This window comes from Leptodactylus fuscus, chromosome 6 (assembly GCF_031893055.1).
Source record: "Leptodactylus fuscus isolate aLepFus1 chromosome 6, aLepFus1.hap2, whole genome shotgun sequence".
Classification (NCBI taxonomy): domain Eukaryota; kingdom Metazoa; phylum Chordata; class Amphibia; order Anura; family Leptodactylidae; genus Leptodactylus; species Leptodactylus fuscus.
In genome coordinates, this window is record NC_134270.1 from 17,383,095 (window position 1) to 17,398,122 (window position 15,028).

The following is a 15,028-nucleotide window of genomic DNA, read 5'->3' on the forward strand; positions in this document are numbered from 1 at the left end:
TGTCGAGGTAGTGTGCTACCGGGCCTAATATAGAGGTATTACAGGTCTTTATATGATGTGTTTTGTTTGGTAATCATCTGTATAGTAGTAATAATTCTCCCCAGTATTGGGGTACACACATAGTGGTGGATACATGGTGGTTTCACAACTAGATATATATGTTTACATTTTTCCCCCCTGATCTTTTAAGACTATATCAATGCCACTGGAAATGCAGCCCTGACTTCTGAAATGACTACATGTGACAATGTTGTTGGTATGTCAGGATTTGGGCCCCGCTTTTAATTTTGACCAGGGCCCCATTTTGGCTACAACTGGCCCTGATTGTACGGACACTATAAAACAGACAGCCTCAGGCGTCCACTAATCTCTTATTGATGATCTATCCTGAAACTCATGTTCAAGCTTACATTCATATACAAAACATATTTAAAATAATAGCTTAAGGTGTGTACAATGTGTATATATACTATATGTACTGCAAACATCAACTACAAGAGCTCGGACTCCCCAAAACAGTAATACAGAAGATAGGCAGGATATTGCTGTTATTCACTAATATGTTAAAAATCTATACTGCACCTACCAAACGTGACTGTGATACCAAAATCTAGCTTTTTTCATATTACAAAGCATACCATATATAAAAACACAATTTAATAATTCATATATACAACCACCTTCATGCAACTTTGAAGCAAACAGAGATTGCAAGCAAAAATTGCACAACAATTCAAATTTGCCACTAAAGTGCTCAAGAAATCCCTTTCTGCAAACACATTGTACTTTCCATAAAACTGCAATATGTGAGGAGTTCCTACATACCACACGTGTATATATTTACAGGGGCGGGTGTTAAAGAAATGCCAAAATCGCAAAAATGCGCCGTCCCATTTTGTGCATGCAAATTAAATAGGAATTTACATAAAAATGTTATTTTCCATCCCCCTATAAAATTTTTTAGCAAAACAGACTTTCATATCTAATGATAATCGTTATTACTATTATTTTAGCGTGTAACGGACATCACTAGAGACGTATTTTACTGTAGAACGCTCAGGTATGCACAGGGATTGGGTGAAATGTAAACTTTATTCATGACTTTGTGTGTGTGTGTTTGGTGCGCCTTTTTTTTTGGCGCTGCAACCTGGACAATGTTGATCGTCTGGTCACAGCGCCAATAAACTTCCTGGTTATGTTTAGAGGGTATTACATAACAATACCCCACTAGTAAAACTCAGGGGAAATTACATTATACTTGTATGTGACAATCAGAGTGCAAAGGAATAGTATGCACTCTGGTGTCACATACAAGTTATGCACATATAATGATGATCATTAATTATCTCTGTGCACACTGCTGGGCTGCTCCCCCCCCCCCTCCCGTTCTGCTACAGTTCACTCATACTTCCCAAGACAGGAGGGGGGGGGGGCATTTTAGAGCCCTATATCTCTGGGCTACATGAAGATATTTCGATTCTTTAAAATGCATTTTAAACATGAGAATCTCATCTTTGAAATTATATCATAATAGCATTTGATGTTAGAACTTATAGTTTTGGAGCGAATCACTGTTGAAATGCAGTCGGGAATTGAGATCTGCAGTTGTGTATTCAACAGTGAATTGGTCCAAAACTATAACTTCTATCAGCAAGTGCTAGGTATCATTTTAAAGATGAGATTCTCATCTTTAAAATTAATCTTAAACCATCCAGATATCTGCATGCAGTCATGAGATATCGGCATTAATAGGGAGGATGTAGTAGCTACGTCCTCCGCTACTGAAGTGCCACCCTGGGAGGATGTAGAGCTGATGTCCTTGGCAGGGAAAGGGTTAATGACGGCCCCAGAGTAGACACCCACAGTGTCGCATGGGGGTGCTGGAAGATGAAGAGGAGAGGTCACGAGCAGGAGCAGGGAGAGGTAAGTGAATAAGATCTATTACTGGACCTCAGCGCAGAACTGGTAGAGCCCCTTAAAGGCACAGGGCCCACCAGGGGGATTTAACGGTACCCTGGTGGGCCAGTCTGACCCTGCCCCATACACATCATACAAACACAGTTCTGCTTTGTACACATCATACACACACAGCTCTTCTCTGTACACATCATACACACACAGCTCTGCTCCATACACGTCATACACACACAGCCCTGCTCTGTACACGTCATACACACACAGCTCTGCTCCATACACGTCATACACACACAGCCCTGCTCTGTACACGTCATACACACACAGCTCTGCTCCATACACGTCATACACACACAGGTCTGCTCAATACACATCAGATACAAACAGCTCTGCTCCGTACACATCAGATACAAACAGCTCTGCTCCGTACACATCATACACGTACAGCTCTGCTCCACACACATCATACACGTACAGCTCTGCTCCGTACACATCATACACACACAGCTCTGCTCCGCACACATCATACACGTACAGCTCTGCTCCGTACACGTCATACACGTATAGCTCTGCTCCGTACACGTCATACACACACAGCCTGCTCCATACACATCATACACACACAACTCTTCTCCATACACATCATACACACACAGCTCTGCTCCATACTGTTGGTATATACATATATGCGACAGATATAGACTTATTGTGTTATACTGTGTTGGAGGAACTTACAGCTTCCGGACATTAGCTGGCGATGTTATTATTGTTATGTGCTGAATACATGTAATGATATGCTATGGAGACTTGTCTGTATCTCACATTGCTGCATCTATTCTATGGTTAGTTCTTTACAGTGTATTCCTTGTATATTGCTGTATGGACATGCTGATGTATGTTACCTCATGTTCTGAGAAGTAAACTGAAGATTAACCCATATAATCTACTCTGAAGCTTTCCTTCCCCTCAAACCAGGGACCTCTAAAGCAAATGGGGAGGACCTGGCCTGGTAACTTAGTATAGCAGAGAATTTGGAGACTAAATAACCCTGGGGCCATGCTGCATCTGGGCTCCTATGAAGCTGTAGGGTAGACAATTGTTTAACACTACACAGGGAGAGATGGAACTACGGCTTGTGGCTAGGCTGCAGTGATAGGAAGTGCTCCACACAGGCTCCACAATATAGAAATACCTAGCAGCATATGTGAACATCACTGCAAAACGTGATGAATGGAGCTATTTAAGGTCTGGCTGGGACCTATTGTGCCACAGCCAGCCTTGCATATGTAGTAAATAGACCACAGAGCTTTCATTCACCTGTTGGGAGATGTTGATTGCTACCTGATCAACTGGGTCTCTGTTCTCTGCATTTGTTAGTATCCAGATATCAAGGGGTAAACTGTGTGGTTCTCAACAAACTATCTGAGAGCTACATATGGGAAAAAAGATATTTTGTAGATGACTGTATAGGGAAGGCAATAAAAATATTAATTGTTGCCTGATAATAGTGAAGTCATACTGCAATTGTGTTATTATTTTATTTAGGCTAATTTTAAAGAAATATCAGTAAAAGTTATGTTTTAGTATTATTTACTCCTACAGTGATCTAGTTAAGTCACATGACAAGTAATAAATGTTTCTTTACTGAGCTTGATTTGGATAAGAAGGAAGCAATTTATCTTGCAGATGGGAGCAGAATAACAGCAGAAGGTATTGAATAAGGAATGTTGATCTGTTCTGATAAATCTGGAAATAATGTAAAAGTACTATTAAAGGATATATTGTATGTTCCAGAACTAGAAGGAGGGTTGTTATCCGTTAAATGTCTAACAGCTAAAGGACTTACTGTAAAATTCAAAGATGATAACTGTACAATCCTAGCAGGAGACAAGGTTATAGTCAACGTAAATGCAGGAGACCAATTATATCATCTAGACACAGTACAGGAACAGTTGAAGTTATGTACACATGATGATCACAAGAATTGTATTCATGTATGGCATAGACGTCTAGGCCACAGACATCCTGAAAGTATAATGGCATTACAGAAGAAACATTTGACAAAAGATGTATTATCTAATTGCTCAATGACCATGAAGTGTGAATGTTGTATAAAATCAAAAGCTACAAGAGTGTCAATATCTAAAGAAAGTGAAACAAAAAGCAAAAGACCACTTGACTTGGTACATACTGACGTATGTGGACCCATGAAAGTGACCACATCAGGAGGCAATAGATACATGGTGACCTTCATAGATGACTATTCAAGATACACAGTCACGTACTTGATAAAGAACAAAAGTGAAGTTTTCAGTAAATTACAAGACTATGTGACAAAGTCAAGTAACAAGTTTCAAAGGAAGCCAATCATCATTAGAAGTGATAATGGAGGTGAATTTACAGGACACCAAATAGAAAACTACTTAAAACAGAATGGAATAGAGCATCAAAAGACTGTTCCATACACACCCGAGCAGAATGGGGTAGCAGAAAGAAAAAACAGAACTTTCGAGTGAAATGATAAGATGTATGCTGACAGATTCCAAACTACCAGAGAAATATTGGGGTGAAGCAGCAATGACGGCCACTTATCTGCAAAACAGACTTTTTTCAAGAAAACTGAAAAAGACCCCATATGAGCTATGGCAAGGTAATAAACCAAGTGTGAAGCATTTAAGAGTTTTTGGTTGTAAAGCCTTTGTGTTTATTCCAGAAGAGAAACGATCCAAACTTCAAAACAGAGCCGTAGAAGGAATATTTGTTGGATACAGTGAAAACTGCAAAGGATACAGACTCCTAGATCCCAAGACAGACAGAGTTACAGTGAGTAACAGTGTGACATTTATTGAGGATCTAAATGATGACATAATGACATCACTGGAAATGAGAAATGATGAAAGCAGTGATATCAATGCAGGAATATCTGATGAGAAAGAAGTGGAAATTGACAAAAATCAAAACACTGAAAGTAAAGAGATACAACAACAGACAAACAATGAACCAAGACGTTCAATAAGAGAGAACAAGGGAAAACCACCTGTACGTCTTTCATACAAGGCGAGTACAAACAAGATATATGAACCTACATCTTGGGAAGACATGTCAAAACTTTCAGAAGAAGAAGCTAACAAATGCATAAAAGCAACAGAAATGAAATCCATGCACGATAATAAGGCCTGGCACAGCTGAACGATATCGAGCGAGACTCGTAGCTAAAGGTTATACTCAGAAATATGGAGAAGACTATGATGAAGTTTTTGCACCAGTCGTCAAACATACTACAATTAGAACCTTGTTTGCAGTTGCAGCAACAAAACAAATGCAATTGAAACATGTGGATGTAAAGACAGCGTTCCTAAATGGAGATTTAACAGAAGATATCTACATGGAACAACCTCCAGGATACAAAGATAAAAGAAAACCAAACATAGTTTGTAAGCTACAGAAAAGTATCTATGGTTTAAAGCAAGCCGCTAAAGCCTGGAATGATAAAGTCACAGAAGTGCTCACAAATGAACATTTTCAAAGAAGTAAAGCAGATCCGTGTCTATACACAAAGAAACTGGGAGACAGATGGATCTATGTACTGATATATGTGGACGATATTTTAGTTTGTTTTGAAAAAGAAAGGGATGTAACAGAAATACTGAAAATTCTGGATCAACACTTTGAGATCAAAGATTTGGGAAATGTGAAACAGTACCTAGGGATACAGATAGAAAGAGAAGAAGATGGAAGTTATCTTCTTAACCAAAGTCACATGATTCAAGACATTATTGAAACATTTGGATTGAAAGATGCGAAACCAATAAAAACTCCAATGGAAATCAACTATCTGAAGGAGATGAACAGTGAACAAAATATGTTACCAGACAACGAACAGTACAGAAAGGCAATGGGAAAATTACTGTATCTTGCGACTGTTACAAGACCAGACATTGCAGCAGCAGTAGGAATCTTGAGCAGAAAAGTGTCAAAACCAAATAAAATGGACTGGAATGCCATGAAGAGAGTAATACATTACTTGAAAGGAACTATTGATGTTAAACTAAAACTACCTGCAAGTGACAAATGCATTTTAACTGGATACGTGGATGCAGACTAGGCTGGAGATACACTTGACAGAAAATCTACCAGTGGTTATATTTTCTTACTCTCAGGTGGGCCAATTAGTTGGGCTAGTAAAAAACAATCAATAGTGACACTGTCGACAACAGAAGCAGAGTATGTTGCCGCAGCACAAGCAGCTCAAGAAGTCTTATGGTTGAGACAACTACTGACAGACTTAGGAGAACAACTGTTGGAACCAACAAAGTTGTATGAAGACAATCAAGGTTGTATTGTTCTTTCTCAGATGGAAAGAGTCAATCCAAGAACAAAACACATTGATATAAAGTTTCATTTTTTGAGGGATTACCAGGAGCAAGGAATGCTGAAGTTAGAATATTGTCCAACTGAAGATATGACAGCCGATATTCTTACTAAGGCATTGAATGCTGAAAGACATCAGAAACTGATGAAGAAATTAAGTTTGACTGAATAAGTCTTTATTGTTGAGAAAGGGTGTTGGTATATACATATATGCAACAGATATAGACTTATTGTATTATACTGTGTTGGAAGAACTTACAGCTTCCGGACATTAGATGGCGATGTTATTATTGTTATGTGCTGAATACATGTAATGATATGCTATGGAGACTTGTCTGTATCTCACATTGCTGCATCTATTCTAAGGTTAGTTCTTTCCAGTGTATTCCTTGTATATTGCTGTATAGACATGCTGATGTTGTTACCTCATGTTCTGAGAAGTAAACTGAAGATTAACCCATATAATCTACTCTGAAGCTTTCCTCTGTGACTACACTGTCACTTTCCACTGTGACACACACAGCTCTACTCCATACACATCATAAACACACAGCTCTGCTCCGTACACATCATACACACACAGCTCTGCTCTGTACACATCATGCACACACAGCTTTGCTCCATACATGTCATACACAAACAGCTCTGCTCCGTACACGTCATACACACACAGCTCTGCTCCGTACACGTCATACACACACAGCTCTGCTCCGTACACGTCATACACACACAGCTCTGCTCCGTACACGTCATACACACACAGCTCTGCTCCGTACACGTCATATACACACAGCTCTACTCCGTACACATCATACACATACAGCTCTGCTCCGTACACGTCATACACACACAGCTCTGCTCCGTACACGTCATACACACACAGCTCTGCTCCGTACACGTCATAAACACACAGCTCTGCTCCGTACACGTCATACACACACAGCTCTGCTCCGTACACGTCATACACACACAGCTGTGCTCCGTACATATCAGACAATACACAGCTCTGCTCCGTACACGTCATACACACACAGCTCTGCTCCTTACACGTCATACACACACAGCTCTGCTCCGTACACGTCATACACACACAGCTCTGCTCCGTTCACGTCATACACACACAGCTCTGCTCCATACATATCAGACAATACACAGCTCTGCTCCGTACACATCAGACAATACACAGCTCTGCTCCATAAAATTCTGCACCGACCACAATCAGCACAACAGAGTCCTGTATACACTGAGTTTGTAACCCAGTAGCACGTGATCATGTGATCACTTGACTCCCCCCACACACATGATCACATGACTATGACATCATCACAGGTCCTTTAGCTCCTCAGCACTACAATAGAAGGATTCCTCCTCTCCTACATATATAGTGTACAGGTGGAGGTAAGTGTATATATATATATAGTGTGTGTGTGTGTGTGCGCGCGCGTGTGTGCGCGTGCCACATCACACCGCACAGTCCCACTTTGTTCCTTTAGTAGCCCAGACATGGCATTGTGATCAACACACGGTGTAATGTTCCAGTCAGGGGCGTAACTACCGGGGTGGCAGTGGCAGTAACTCCAAGAAACTCACCGTGTACCAATCCCTACAAAGGGACTACACCATGGCCACCTACCTGGAGAGAATACGCCACCCCAAGCACAGACAGACCCTGAGCCGGTACAGACTGAGCGCCCACAACCTAGAGATAGAGACGGGGCGATACAGGCAGACGTACAAGCCACGGGAGAAGAGACTGTGCTAGCACTGTGACCAGGGGGTCCTAGAAGACGAGACCCACTTCCTGCTACACTGCACCAAATACTCAGCTGTGAGGGCCGTCTACTACCAAAGACTCTCTGCCCACATCCCAGACTTCATATCTGCAGACGAGAAGAGGAAACTCTACATCCTACTGGGAGAAGAAGAGGCCACTGTGGAGATCGCTGCCCAATATGTGTCCAGCTGTCACCAAATAAGAGGAAGATGAGACTCCACGGACTGTTATATTTATCCCAAAACACCCGCCCCACCCCACCCCACCTCCCCATATAGCAGTCACCAACGAAGAGGAAGATGAGACTCCACGGACTGTTATACCCCAAACCAACCGCCCCACCCCACCTCCCCATATAACGGTCACCAACGAAGAGGAAGATGAGACTCCATGGACTGTTATACCCCAAACCACCCACACCACCCCCACCACTCACCCACCCGAGTCCAACTCTCCCCCCCCCCACTCTACTAGCTTTGGCAATGCCAAATATCTATTCGGACGTGCCAATAAAGCTTTTTTGATTTGATTTGACCCAGGACATTAGGGGGGCCCCTCTTTTTTTCTTTTTGTTAAATATGCCGTTACCTGCTAGAGAACATGGACCCCGCCTGTCATTTGGGGGGGGGGGGGACTCCGTGTCAGGTGTTTGCCTTGTGGACCTGACTTTCCACATTCCAGTGACATTATGCCACTGGTCCCAGTCATTCATGTCCCAGATACTATAATGTCCTGCCTTGTTTAGTTCCCCGCACGGTATAATGCCCCCTCATTGTGCTCCCTGCAGTATAATGCCCCCTGATTGTGCTCCCCACAGGTAATGCCCCCTCATTATGCTCCCCACAGTATAATGCCCCCTCATTATGCTCCCCACATTATAATGCCGCCTCATTGTGCTCCCTGCAGTATAATGCCTCCTCATTGTGCTCCCAACAGTATAATGCCCCCTCATTGTGCTCCTCACAGTATAATGTCTTCTCCTTGTGTTCCCCACAGAAAAATGCACAAATAAAAAAGACGCAATACTCACCTCACCTTGTTCCCCGCAGTCCACTCTCATCTCTGCTTCTGGTGGTTTGGGAGCAGAAGATACAATGTCACTACATCTCCTCAGCTGCTTCCCATCTGGTGCGAGCAGAGACAGGGACTGAACAATCCTTCACCATTGTCCTCCATCTGCATTGTACAGGACACAGATGGGGCTGAAGTCCCTTCCTTTCTCCTTTATGGGCCTATTATGGAGATTTTACAATACTGTGTTCCAGCAGCCAGAACTATATTACTTGTCCACTGTAGATGTATGGGGACTTATTTTTCACAGGGCAAGTTGTAATTTTTAATGGCGATATTGTCTGTTACATATAATTTATTGATTGACTTTTTTGGGGAATGGTTGGAGGACAAAAAATAAGCAAAAAAAGCCAAACAGCATTATGTCCAGTGGCGTAACTACCGCCATAGCAGTAGAGGCAGCTGCCACATGGCCCGGGACATTAGGGGCCCGGTGACAGCTGCTACCACTGTGTTTTTTTTTAATACCGATCCTGGCTGGGCCGGGATTGGTAAGTGACACCACGGGCCCCATAAAGACTATCATTATACTCGGGGGTCTTTGTAGACCCCCGAGTATAACCCTCGGAGGCTTGGCGGAGGTAAGAAACATAAAAAACACTGTTACTTACCTCTCCACGATCCGGGCAGGCTTTCAGGCCTAGTCGTCTGACATCTCTGACGTCACATGACTCCGGCCTGCGTCCTGGGTCATGTGACGTCTGACGTCACTGAACAAGGACGGCAGCGGAGGCCGACAGCATAGATGCCGGAGGACAGGTAAGTAACAGTAGTTTTTTATGTTTTTATTCCCCTGATCTCCGATTATTATAGTATATGATCAGACCACAGCAGCCTCCATTGTGGTCCGATCTTAGACTCCGTCTCCTCACAGACGAGCCTCTGGCAGAACCAGTGTTGATTGGCCGAATGCTGTACACTGGCCAATCAACGCTGGTCAATTCATTCCTATGAGAAAAAGTCAGCTCACTCGTAACAGCAAGCTGCCAGCTCTTCCGACTAGTAAGGATGAGCCTGCTGCAGATCCAGTGTTGATTTGCCGAATGCTATACACTGTATAGCATTTGGCCAATCAATGCTGGTTCTGAATCGAATATTTACTGCGAATAGCTAGTAGTATTCTATCGAGTATGAATATTTTGAATACTGTAGTATTCAATCGAATACCATAACTCTACCATAACATAACATAACCTACTCGATCGAATACTACTCGCTCATCTCTATTATTATCTATAATATTTTTGTGTTCCAGTAATACAAGAGGTGCACATGGGCTTGTTTTTTTTTGCAGAACGAGTTATATTTTTTCATTAATTATTTTGAGGTATATTACAATTACCATTCACCATGTGGTTCACTACAAAATCCTTGTTGTACTTGGGGCCCCTTATACTGTCTCAGTAATCTTAGGCTATGGCTTAGACCACAAACTGTCATGGCCGCCTAGTTGCTGTGGTTACTAATGATTAGAGATGGGTGAACTGATTTGACACAAGCCAGGCTCGACTTCAATATTGCAAATTGTTCAGTTTTTAACAAATCCAAAAAAATTGGGAATTTGTCTCAAACAAACTAAAATCGTTGCCGTAAAATGCATTGTGGTAAATTATTATACTTTGGGGACTCTTCAGTTTGGATAAAACTGGAAGTGAAATTATTATACTTTTAGGCCTCTTCAGATACAACCCCTGGCAAAAATTATGGAATCACCAGTCCCTGAGGATGTTCCTTCAGTTGTTTAATTTTGTAGAAAAAAAGCAGATGAAAAAAAACGGCCATGAAAAAAAACTAAAGGCATCTCATATGGCAACTTTCTGGCTTTAAGAAACACTAAAAGAAACCCAGAAAAATAATTGTGGTAGCCAGTAACAGTTAGATTTTTAGAGCAAGCACAGGGAATAAATTATGGAATCACTCAATTCTGAGGAATAAATATGGAATCATGAAAAAAAAAAAAAAAAAATAACACTCCAGCACATCACTAGGACTTTGTTGCACCACCTCTGGCTTTTATAACTGCTTGCAGTCTCTGAGGCATTGACTTCATGAGTGATAAACAGTACTCTTCATCAATCTGGCATCAGCCATTGCTGTTGCTAGATCAGCTTTGCAGGTTGGAGCCTTGTCATGGACCATTTTCTTTCACTTCCACCGCAGATTTTCAATTGGATTGAGATCTGGACTGTTTGCAGTTCATGACATTGACCTTATGTGTCTTTTCACAGTTTTTGCTCCATGGCAAGATGCAATATCATCTTGAAAAAATGATTTTATCATCCCCAAACATCCTTTCGATAGATGGGATAAGAAGTGTCTAAAATGTCGATGTAAACCTGTGCATTTATTGAAGATTTAATGACAGCCATCTCCCCAGTGCATTTACCTGACATGCATCCCCATATCATAGATGACTGTAGAAATTTGCATGTTTTCTTCAGACAGTTGTCTGCATAAATCTCATTGGAAGGCACCAAACAAAGGTTCCAGCATCATCACCTTGCCCAATGCAGATTCCAGATCATCACTGAATATGACTTTCATCCACAGTACACAATTGTCTTTCCTTAGCCCACTGTAACCTTGTTTTTTTCTGTTTAGGTGTTAGTGATGGCTTTCTATTAACTTTTCTGTATGTAAATCCCATCTTTGAAGAGTCCTGTTTATCACTCATTAAGTCAATGCCTCAGAGACTGCAAGCAGTTATAAAAGCCAGAGATGGTGCAACAAAGTACTTGTGATGTGTTGGAGTATTATTTTATTTGATTTTCATGATTCCATAATTTTTTCCTCAGAACTGAGTGATTCTATAATTTATACCCTGTGCTTGTTCAAAAAATCTAACTGTTACTGGCTACCACAATTAATTTTCTTAATTTCTTTTAGTGTTTCTTAAAGCCAGAAAGTTGCCATTTGAAATGCCTTTAGTTTTTCTTCATGGCTGTGATCTACTTTATTTCTACAAAATTAAACAACTGAAGGAACATCCTCAGGGACTGGTGATTCCATCATTTTTGCCAGAGGTTGTATAATAGGTGAAAGCCCAAGGGAGGGGTAAAAACAATTAATACTCCCCTTCCTTCACCACTTTTGGGCCTCCTCACAGCATCTGGTTCTCTCCTAGTGATCGCCACTGAGGCCTGTGATTTGGTCACAGCAATCACATGGGCATAAAAATGTTTGTATTTTTTTACCTGGGCCTCCACCTATTATATATGAAAAAGACCTAAAAGTATAATAATTTCACTTCCAGTTTTATCCAAATTTGTTCAACCTGAAATGCATTTTGGGAGGTACGTAAGACCATGTAGTGACAGTGATGCAATAATATGTCACCATGTGCTACATAGACGTGAGATACAGTTACTTCAAGATGTAAGAAGGGGTTACAGGAGCTTATTCACATTACACTTTGTCAACTATCCACAGGAGAGAGAATATACAAGATCTACCCCGTATTATCTCCTCATGTTATATCTTATTATTAGAGATGAGCGAACAGTAAAATATTCGATGTTCGTTATTCGTTACGAATAGCATCTCAAAATTCGACGGTTGGGAGTTATGCTATTCGAACAAATATCGAACCCCATTATAGTCTATGGGAGAAAATTCTTTGTTTCAGGGGATCCCACCATTCGACTCAAGAGGGTCACCAAGGCCACTATCACACCTCAGCAAATGATGCCAACACCTCTAAAATGCAACTGGGACAGCAGGGGAAGCATGCCTGGGGGCATCTAACACACCAAAGTCCCTCTATTACCCCACTATCACAGCCTAACAACTACACACTTTCCACATTAAAAAAAAAAACCTCTATCAAAGTGGGAAATTACCTGGAAACCTTCTTTACTCCCCAAATGGATGGACACAAACCCAAATTTAAGCTCAACAAACATTAACAAGCACCCCTTTAAATCACGTTTCCCATGACAACCACAGATGGAATAGACAATGGGAAATCCTTCAGTCCCCACCCTGAACTGTCATTGTGGATGTGTGTGATGTGGTAAGACCTTCCAAAATTCACTTTTAAGGCCCTTAACATGAGCCCTTCCAAACAAAGTTACAGGCCCTTAAGCTGAGCTACCAGCAGAGATTGAGGCCCTTCAGGTGACTTTAGTCTTCTACCTGCAGAGTTTTAGGCCCTTTAACTTAGTTCAGCCTTGCACCAGCAGAGATTTCTTGGTTCTTTGGTTGAGTAGAGCCTTTAAAATACAGTGTTGTTGGCCCTTGGGGTGACAAGAGCCAAGGCAGCAGCAGTTTTTCATTTTTTGGCCCTTGAGGTGACTAGAGCCTTGTAGCAGTATTGCTTTATTTTTTGGCCCTTGGGGTGACCCCTAAAAAATTAGATTTCAGGCCCTTGGGGGTGAGCCCTAAAACATTAATTTTTCATGACCTTTGGGGAGCCCCAAAACATAAATTTTCAGGCCCTTGGGGGGAGTCCTACAACATTAATTTTCAGGCCTTTGGGGGAGCCCTAAAACATTAATTTGCAGTCCCCTGTGGGGGGATCCCTAAAAAATTGTTTTGCATGCCCCTGTGGGGGGTATGCATGAAAAAAATTATTTTAATTAAAAAAAAAAAAAAAAAAAATTTCCAACATTCAGTAGTAGGGGAGGAGGAAGAGGATGAGAAGGATGAGGAAGAGTAAATTGGTTGCTGACTGAATCTCTCCAGTACCTGGGCTATGGAGTGAATACCCAGCTGGATATCCATGTCCTCACCCATGTCCCCTGCTGCTGCTGACAGCCTCTCTCCAGTACATCGACTCTGGAGTTGATACCCAGCTGGGTATCCACTTCCACGTCCTCTCCTACGTCCCCTGCTGCTACCGGCGAGAGGCACTTCTGGCAGTCTTTCTCCAGTACCTGGACTCTGAAGCTGATACCCAGCTAGGTATCCACATCCATGTCCTCGCACCCTGGTGCTGGCAAGGGGCACTGCTGGCAGCCCCTCTCCAGTACGTGGAATCTGGAGCTGATACCCAGCTGGGTATCCACGTCCTCTCCCACGAACCCTGGTGCTGGCGAGGGGCACTGCTGGAAGCCCCTCTCCAGTACCTGGACTCTGGAACTGATACCCAGCTGGGTATCCACGTCCACGTGCTCGCACCCTGGTGCTGGCGAGGGGCACTGCTGGCAGCCCCTCTCCAGTACGTGAACTCTGGAGCTGATACCCAGCTGGGTATCGACTTCTACGTCCAAGTACCCTGCTGCTACGCTGCATGATTTTCTAGCTAGCTAGCTATTATTGAGCTCTGAAAAGAGCTGTTATTATTGACAATTCCTGCCTAACCAAAGCACTGTATCGCACTGACAGTCTGACACCACACTCTCTCTATCACTCCAAAATGAGAATGAGATGAAGATGGCCGACGCTATTCTTATGAATTGGGAGGTCACATGTTTTCGGCAGCCAATGGGTTTTTCCAATTTTTTTCACTGCCTCCGTTGTCGTAGTTCCTGTCCCACCTGCCCTGCACAGTTATTGATGCAAAAAACACGCCAGGGAAGGTGGGAGGGGATACGAATTTTTACTGCGTATGCAGCCTTGTATTCGATTGTGAACGAATACATCGAACGCCATGATATTCGATCGAATACCTATTCGATCGAACGGCGTTTGCTCATCTCTACTTATTATCTCCAGGAATTGTCTATTTTTACATGGGATTGTGTATGATTTTACATTCTCTTATATTCTTTCCAATCATGTTCCTATAGTATAGGATCCTCTCAGTGGATAAGGACAAGATGGCAGAGAAAATATTACATCTCACCTTAGAGATCCTGCAGCAGCTTACTGGAGAGGTGAGAGATTCTGATGATGTCACATTACATCATTCTTATCTATAGTAATAACAGATGATATGACTGGAGAGGTGAGGGACTC

General features: G+C 42.1%; 1 pseudogene; it reads left to right on the forward strand.

Annotated features, from left to right (window-relative positions):
• LOC142209930 (uncharacterized) overlaps positions 1-15,028 on the forward strand; it is a 520,021-nt pseudogene that overhangs the window by 388,844 nt on the left and 116,149 nt on the right.